Raw genomic sequence first — 8,475 nt, 5'->3', positions numbered from 1 at the left:
TCTTTCAGATTTAGATTTGTTTGTATTGAGGTATTAGGCTAATTATGAAAGTCAATAGTTTGGTTTTTTATTTGATTTGGTTGATTGGTTGATAATGTAACAGGATACCATTGGGCAATGGAATCAATTTTCTTCGAATGGATTTATTTCAGCATTTACAAACAAATCTAACAGGGAAAGGTAGACAGATTTATTGGATCTTATATGCTTGATGAGATGGAAAAAAGAATAAATGATTAAGTATCCATTAAGTAGACAGAAATTAATAATTGTGTTGCTTAACTTCAATAGAAAATATTGAAATTGTTCAAAGATAGAACATAGTGTACTTAAACAGAGACAAGTTCATAATTTTCTTTCAACAAAATAGATTAAAAAACACATGTGAAATTACAAAGAAAGGAAAACACAGTAACAAAGGAGAAATTCACTTCACCAAAAATATAACACAGGAATCCTGAAAAAACTTTTGTATTACTAAAATGTGCCCACTAAAACTTTGTGGAACAAATTTACATCAATGGTCCTTTTATTTTACATAAAAACCAACCTCTACTACTTCGAATTATGAAGTACTTATGGAAAATAATTACAAAATATCTTTATGTCAAAATATCAAGAGAGAATCCTAAAATATCTAAAACTGATTACAGAAATAGTACAAAAATTTAGGAATTTGGAACTGTTGGAGCTGCTAGCACTATTGTCAAGGATGGTTGTTGATGACTAGTCCCAAAAAGGTGTTGCATCGTTGTCTGAGATAAAACATGTTTCACTCAAGTAATTCACACAAGTGATCCCATCGATCTTCAGTAGGGATAGAAAGTTTGATTAAATTTCTATATGTTCCATCAACTTCAGTATATTTCTCAAATGTAGGCTTCTTGTTGAAACTGTGTTTGATCTCATGTTTAATGATCAAATCAAACTCCAAAGCCTCTAGAAAAGCTTTCCCTATAATACTTCCTTTTACCCCTGGAAAGATAGACTTATCTTGGGCAATAGTAAACCGTTTACAATGGTTGTAGTCAATGAAACTGATCAATCTGTCATTCGTTGCTACCAACCCTGGTAGCCCTCTTTTATTTAGTAAATTGAACTTGGTATGAATCTTCTGAACAACAATTTCTAGATACTGACACATATTCTCCAGTTGTATCATAAGGTTCCTCTTCTGTAAAACTTTATTTATCTCCAAAATGGTTTTTGTTTTGTCTACAATCTAAAGCTTATCTAGTTGTTCCTTAGTTTTAGAATTCAAAACTTTGATTAAGGTTGTTTCTTCACTTGTCTTGTCTCCCAATGTTTCTCTTACCTCTTCTATCACTGTTTTTGACCTCAACATCAATTCTTGTTGTTCAAAGATGATCTAAAATGATGGCCAAATCTCTATTATGGCCTGATTTATATTCACCCATATGTTTTATTTGGCTTGTTCTAAAGTTTGAGCCATTACGGACTCACTCTATAAAAAATCTATTCTCTGAGAAAACCTATGAGATTTTTGTAATTATGCTACAAAAGAGTTATCTATCTTCAATTTTTGGTCCTGTGTTTAGCTGATCTTTTAACTTGTCAATTTATTTTCCCTGAATGGACATATCCTGTATGGCTTTAACCAATCCAGTGGTATAATTTGTGGTTGGTGTTGGTGTTATTGTTGATGTAGAAGCATTTGTTTTTTCTGTGACTGAAATAGTCACTGCAGTTAGTGGAACTAAATCCAACTACGAGGACTTCTCTTTCTCCTTGAGCATTTTTTCTAGTTCTACCTCCATTTCTCTGATCTAGACATTATGTTCAATTATTATCTTGAACATGTCTTCCTTTTTATTTTTGAGTTCTTCCATTTCCTTGGTCTGTGGATCCTTTGTAGATGGCAGCTTGAGCTGCTTCCTCAGAGCTGTTATATTTGCATTCTTTTTCCTCACAATCTAGTCTACTACCTTTACATCACTAGGGTCATAACTTAGCTTAATGAGTAATTCCTCTATTGATTTGATTCTAGTATCCTTTGCCAAAGATGAGATCTTCTCCAGCTTCAATTGTGACTCCATATTGTTGATGGAGGCCTGCAATTTTGAAGTTGTCATGGTAGTATTAGTCAAATTGGAGTATAACATCTCCCTAATCTGCTTGTGGATATCCATATGATCAATCAGATGGATTTGATTGGTGTTAAAGGAGAAGATTGTCTTCTTGTAGTATACTAGTGATTTTGGGATTGGAACCTATGCCTGTAGGAAAGCCATTTGCATTCTTCCTTGTTCAGTATCAAAGGCTGACAGAATCCTGTGTTGAGAAGAAGCAGTTTTCTTCTAGAATTGAGTATATGTGATGGCCTTTAGAATTTCATTTTTCTGCTTGATTGGTTTGTACTTAGCATAATTTTTTGGCTCTGTTTGGCCTTGAGCTAAGTCTGTTGTCTATACTGAATCTGGAGGATCTTGTGAGGCTGAGGAAGATGGAGATCCTACAAAAATATCTTCTTGTCTTGTACCTGCAAAAATATTTTATGGTCTTGTAGAAACATGTGGGCCTATTGAAACTATAGAAGCCTATCCTTCATCATCCTGCATGAAAACATGTTTTGGATAAGTTTTTTCTTCTTTATATATATTAGGAATTCCTTGGCTCCAATTTCTATTACTGCATGAGACTTTGATTCTCTTAGCCTTTTTTCATGCTTCTCCTGAGGTACTGGAGTGTCTGAAGTGGTTGTAGACAAAACCTACTCTTTAGCTTCTTGTAGAATTTTCTCCTCCCACTGATCCTAGTTCATGAATTTTTCAATCTCCCACCTAGGGGTGTGAGCGTAAGGAGTGGTCTTTTGTTCCACTCTTAAACTAGAAATGATGTCGAAGAGGTCATATGACCAAGGAAATCTTTAATTGGAAGTTCATTTGTTTGAGAAGTGCATCTGCCTCTTTATCTGTTGCTTTGTTGTTGCATATGCATGGCCCCACCTGTGTTTTGATCTTGAATTGTGACTTCTTTTTAGCTGAAACAAAGTGTATGTCATCCATGTTGATCATTTTCCTTATATATTCCAATGAGAAAATTCTCATATGAACATATTTTGGCAGTCTGCATGGTGGTAGCTCATAGCCATACACTCTAATTTATGTGTAGTTATCGTACAAGTACCAGTCTCCTGTTTTAGCTTGTTCACTGAGGTGTAAGGTTCTTTGTATCTTAGAACCTATTATAGGTTCCACATTGTTGTTAAGAAGGCACGCAACTGTATAAATAAACTGGTCTATGATGTCACTAAAACTGAAATTATTTGAACTCTTCCGCACCAAATAGGTCCACTGGATGACTTATTGTGAATTTCCTTTTTCATTTAGTTTCTGCAAAGTAATTTTGGCTTGGTAAAATAGGAACATATAAACTAGCACTGATGCATATTTAAACATTCCTTCTGTGGTAATCTTGAGAAACTGCTCATAGATGTTGTCTGCAAGGAATTGGATGAAATTAAATATTACAAAAGGTTTTTCTTCTATGGAAAATATGGACAAAAAACCTAGGATAGGTTCATCCACCCATTGATCTGATTGATACCCTAGAAGAAAAGATACTAATGAGACAATTTTCTTGGTCTTTTATGGAAACATGGAGGCTGGATATGGTGGATTTTTCTTTGGAAGCTAGACATCCTTTGGCAAGAAAATTTCAAATATTTTGGCTCTCTGAGATAAGGTTAGCTTTTGGTAGAGTTCCATTAGGGAATCTACGGAGAAAGGGCTCAAAGAATCATTTTAGGGGACTTGGAGCATCTGGTTAATTGACTATGAGGTTATAGTAAACATAATGTCTCCTTTCCGAACCACAATGACTCTTCGTCTAGGGATATACTTGGCTTGACACCATAAAAAAAATCTGGGAAAGGGTGAGTCTGGGGAAACATGAACTATGGTAAGAAGGATTCCCATAGGTTGATTTCATCACTCTAGTCCAGAGAGGTTTTCTTGAGCCAATTGTGTAGTTCGAAAAAGTTGAACTCACGATTAGTGTCTGTGATTTTATATCACTTGTCGACCAATGGTAAATGGTCTAGATCAAGGGCAAGAAGGGTCATTCGATTTTCACTAGTTGGTTTTGATTTTCCCTTAGGTTCCATTTTTAAAATTGGTAGGAAAATAGGTGGAGAATCAATGGTATTTACCGAGGGAAATTTGGTTGCTTGCTGAATAATTTTCTTTTTGTAACAAGTACCTAGTCGGGAAAACTCTACCTGGAATTTGTAGTGAGTGACAGAGAAATTTGGTGGGGGAGATGGGGTTCTGAACCATTGTACCTATTCTCTGAAATAAATGGGAAGAAGAAAGGGGGGCACACTGAACAATTGGAAGGTTTTTATAGGAAATTGGGTAATTCCTGTTATGTCTGACTATTATGGAGTGGGTCCATTGCCATCTGGTGCACATTGGAGAGAAAATGGTCATGGTGTAATGGATAGGGTGTAATGGGAGAAACATGTGTCAAAACGGCGAAAAGACATGTGGCAGAAGAGAATGGTTATAGTATGCAAGAGCGAGGAGGACATGTGGCATGATAGGAGTGGAGGGGAGTAGAGACGTGGTGGGAGGTAGCGAGGTGACGGGCGCTTATAAACATTTTCTGGTGATGGAGTGGTTTTCGGAGGGGGGGTGTGAAAGCCTGAGCGCCTGCCACGTAGCCTGGGGCCCGGTGAAATAAATCCACTTTTCGGACCCCCCATCGATAACGATAGAATTGACTGAGGGGTCTGAAATTGATCCCCCATTGTTGAACCAGGCAAGGTAGATCATGGTGTTTGAATCATGCACCCTCTTTACCACAAGCTGACAAACCAAATTTGTCCATTTTGACATTATGATCAATAAAAAATTTGGCGCCAGTAACTCATTTACAAATTATTAATCGTGTTTAAATGACACAATTAATTTATTACAAGAAGGATTAATTACTCCAAAACATATTTAATTAACCCTAAGGGCACATTTAATCTAGCAAGCCCATTTTTATTTTTTCTCTGAGGTTGTGCAACTTCTACTCTAATGCTTATTTATCAAATTTAACCAAGCTTAAACACTTTTGTTAGTCTTTCTCTAATCTACTTGATTAATTTCAACCAAGATTAAACTGGATTGTTGATTTATTCACTAACCTAAACAACCTTACTTAACTCAGTTTGACCATGATTAAACAGTATGATCAAACTTAGGAAATCTATTTCTATGTTGCATTTAAACAAGCTACACACTTTATTTGAAAATTTTCTGAAGTATCTTTGATGCATTTTTGTTTTTCAGTGGCATTTAGACTTGCTCACTTGCATACATATTTTTTTTTGGGGGGTTTTCCATTATTTTCTTTTTGTTTTTGTCTTTATTCTATTTTTATTTTCTCATACACATTTTTTTAATCCCGCTTTTTCATCATCATTTTCTTTTGTGTAAATCATTTGCAGAACACAATATTATTTACAATTTCTATCAACTAAAAGATAATAGCCAATTATCATTTGATCCTATGAATTATAGCACCCAAACAGGTTGAGGAGCCTCAGATTGATGTGGAGAAGCCACATGCAGAGGATCTGGGAGTGAAGACATCCACTCAGGCAGAGTCTTCCAAAGATGGGAGAAAGCACACCAGAGAAGCGGATAGATTGTTGTCAGATGCTAGAGAGAATTTGGGAGCACCCACATCACAACGCAGATAGAGGAGATTACCTGACAGGTACATTGGATACATGGCTCTTATGAGCGTATGTGTTGTGATAGAGCCATACTCCTTTGAGGAAGCAGTGCAGCAGCCGGTTTGGGTTGATGCCATGGCGGAGGAATATGACTCCATAGTTCGTAACAGTATTTTGGATGTGTTCCTGAGACTGGAGGATAAGTCTGTGGTGAGATACCATTGGATTTACAAGATAGACCAAGATGAAAATGGTAGTGTGGAGAAGCATAAGGCTAGATTTGTGGCCCGTGGATTTTCATAGGTAGAGGGGATTGACTATGATGAGACCTTTTCTCTTGTTGCAAGGTACTCCTCGATCAGATCTCTATTGACACTATCAGCGCAGATGGGCTAGAAGGTACATTAGATGGATGTAAAGACAACCTTCCTTAATGGCATGATTGAGGAAGAGGTGTACATAGAGCATCCTAAAGGTTTTGAAACCTCTAACCATGAGTCGCATGTGTGCCAGATAAAGAGAGAATTGTATGGGTTGAAGCAAGCACCTCGTGCTTGGTACACCATGATAGACAACTACTTCACTTGGTTGGGCTTCATGAAGAGTGAAGTAGATGCAAACCTGTACCACATAGTTGTGAACGGTAAACTGTTAATCATTGTACTTTATGTTGATGGTCTCACATTGACAGGCGATGATCAGATGATCAAATCTTGCAAGGAAGACCTTGCAAGAGAGTTTGGGATGAAGGACTTGGGTCTCATGCATTACTTTCTGGGAATTGAAGTATGGAAGGGTGATGGGGAGTTGTTTGTGTCTCAAGGCAAGTATACCAACGAGATACTCAAGAGGTTCCACATGGAGAGATGCAAGCCTCTAGAGACTCCTCTAGCTGGTAACTCGAGGAAGGAGGATGCTACTTCGGGAGAGGTAGTGGAAACTACTATTTACAGGAAGCTTGTGGGTTCACTCATGTACTTGGTGAACACACGATCGGATTTACGCTATGTAGTTAACCAACTTAGTCAAGCAATGGTTAGGCCTACCATGCTGTATTGGAAGGAAACAAAGCATGTATTGAGATACCTTAGGGGCACTACTTAGTACAAATTATGGTACAAAAAGATAGAGGGAGTGAAGCTTCAAGGCTTCACAGATGCAGATTGGGTGGGGAGTCCATCCGACCAGAAAAGCACAGTAGGAAGGATTTTCAGTATTAGGTTAGTGACAGTTTCTTGGTACAACACGAAACAAGGATTGGTTGCACTCAGTTCGGCAGAGACATAGTACATGGCTGCAAGTTAGGCAACACGTGAGTGCATCTGGATGATGAAGATCCTGGTTGGTCTATTTGGTCAACAAATGGATCTGACAGTGATTTATTGCGATAATCAGAGTTGTATCAAACTCTTTGAAAATCTAGGTTTTCATGAAGGTCAAAGCACATTGATATCCAATATCATCATCTCAGAGATTGTGTATTGAGGTTGATCATGTTGTTAGAGTACATTCCCACGCAGGAGAAAGTTGCTGACATTTTGAAAAAGGCATTGTCAAGATGTAAATTCGAGTTTCACAAAGACAGGATCGGGGTAGTGGATAATCCCTTTCTTGTTGAGAGGGAGTGTTGAGAAATGGCAACAAGAAATTCCAGTTTAATTTGTCCTTGAATTAAACACAAAATTAAAATCGAATTCCATTCTCATAATAACTTGTAAATAGTTAATTAAGTTTATTTAACTTAATTATCTTATGAATCTCGAGTTGGAAGTATTTCTGTAGTCATGTATATGTTTTCCCTAAATTTTAGGGATCCAAGATGAGTTTAAATTGAGTTGCAATTAGATAACTCAGTTTACTGAGTTATGGTCTGTTAAATTAGTTCTAACTATTTGTGGAACTTATTGACCACTTTGTGTTAATGACCCCATAGGAGTACACTCCCTTTTTTTTGCAAAAGGGATATCCCCTCATCGACGTGTCTGTGCCATCCAACTATCATCATCAGCACAATCATCATGTCATGTAAACCCATTCTACAAGTATATGATGTAAATAATCTCAATAGAACTGTGTCATGTATGTAACAACCTAGGTAAACCTACCTTTCTAGTGATGATCTCCATTCTGGGAGGTTTTTTATCTCATAGATTCATTTCTGCATGGTCGACAAAGTTTTCCCCTTCAGTTTTACCCCAAAGATGGAATGGATTTTTTATCTAGGATCTTAGGAAAGTCCTAGTGTTCTAGATCAATTCTATGTAAAAGTAATTTGGGAATAATCCAAACTATTTGGTTATGTTATTTTATTACAAATTGTTTGGTCTAGTGGATTATATTTTTGTCACAGAAATGGGTAGTCCGTGAAGGTCTATTACAAATGGGTTTTCCCCCTTATGATGTAAAAAATATGAAAATCATGATGTAAAGTGTCCCGAGGTTTGGAAAAACAATTTATCCCCTCATAGGTTAATTAATTAAATTTTCTCGCTCAAAATTAATTAAAATCCTAAGCTAGAAATTGAATTAATTCTAAGTCCTAGGTAAATTTAAATTCTCCAAAGGTAAAATTCGTCGATCCTACAACATTAAATTTTAAAAGGTCCTGAGACTAAGCTAAATTAATTATTTTCATAATTTTTAAACCATTGATCCCCAGGGGTTAAGCCAAAGTCAATTTTTTGGGGAAATTAACTCAAAAATTCTATTTTTGAGTTAATTAAAGTGTGTTTAAATTTCCTCAAAAATTAAATATTTTGACAAATGAGATTATTTTTTTTTTTAAT

Source organism: Pinus tabuliformis, chromosome 7, assembly GCF_031772625.1.
Source record: "Pinus tabuliformis cultivar Carrire ecotype Pingquan chromosome 7, CPIR1, whole genome shotgun sequence".
NCBI classification, from domain to species: Eukaryota; Viridiplantae; Streptophyta; class Pinopsida; order Pinales; family Pinaceae; genus Pinus; species Pinus tabuliformis.
Note: the sequence above shows the minus strand (reverse complement) of the source record.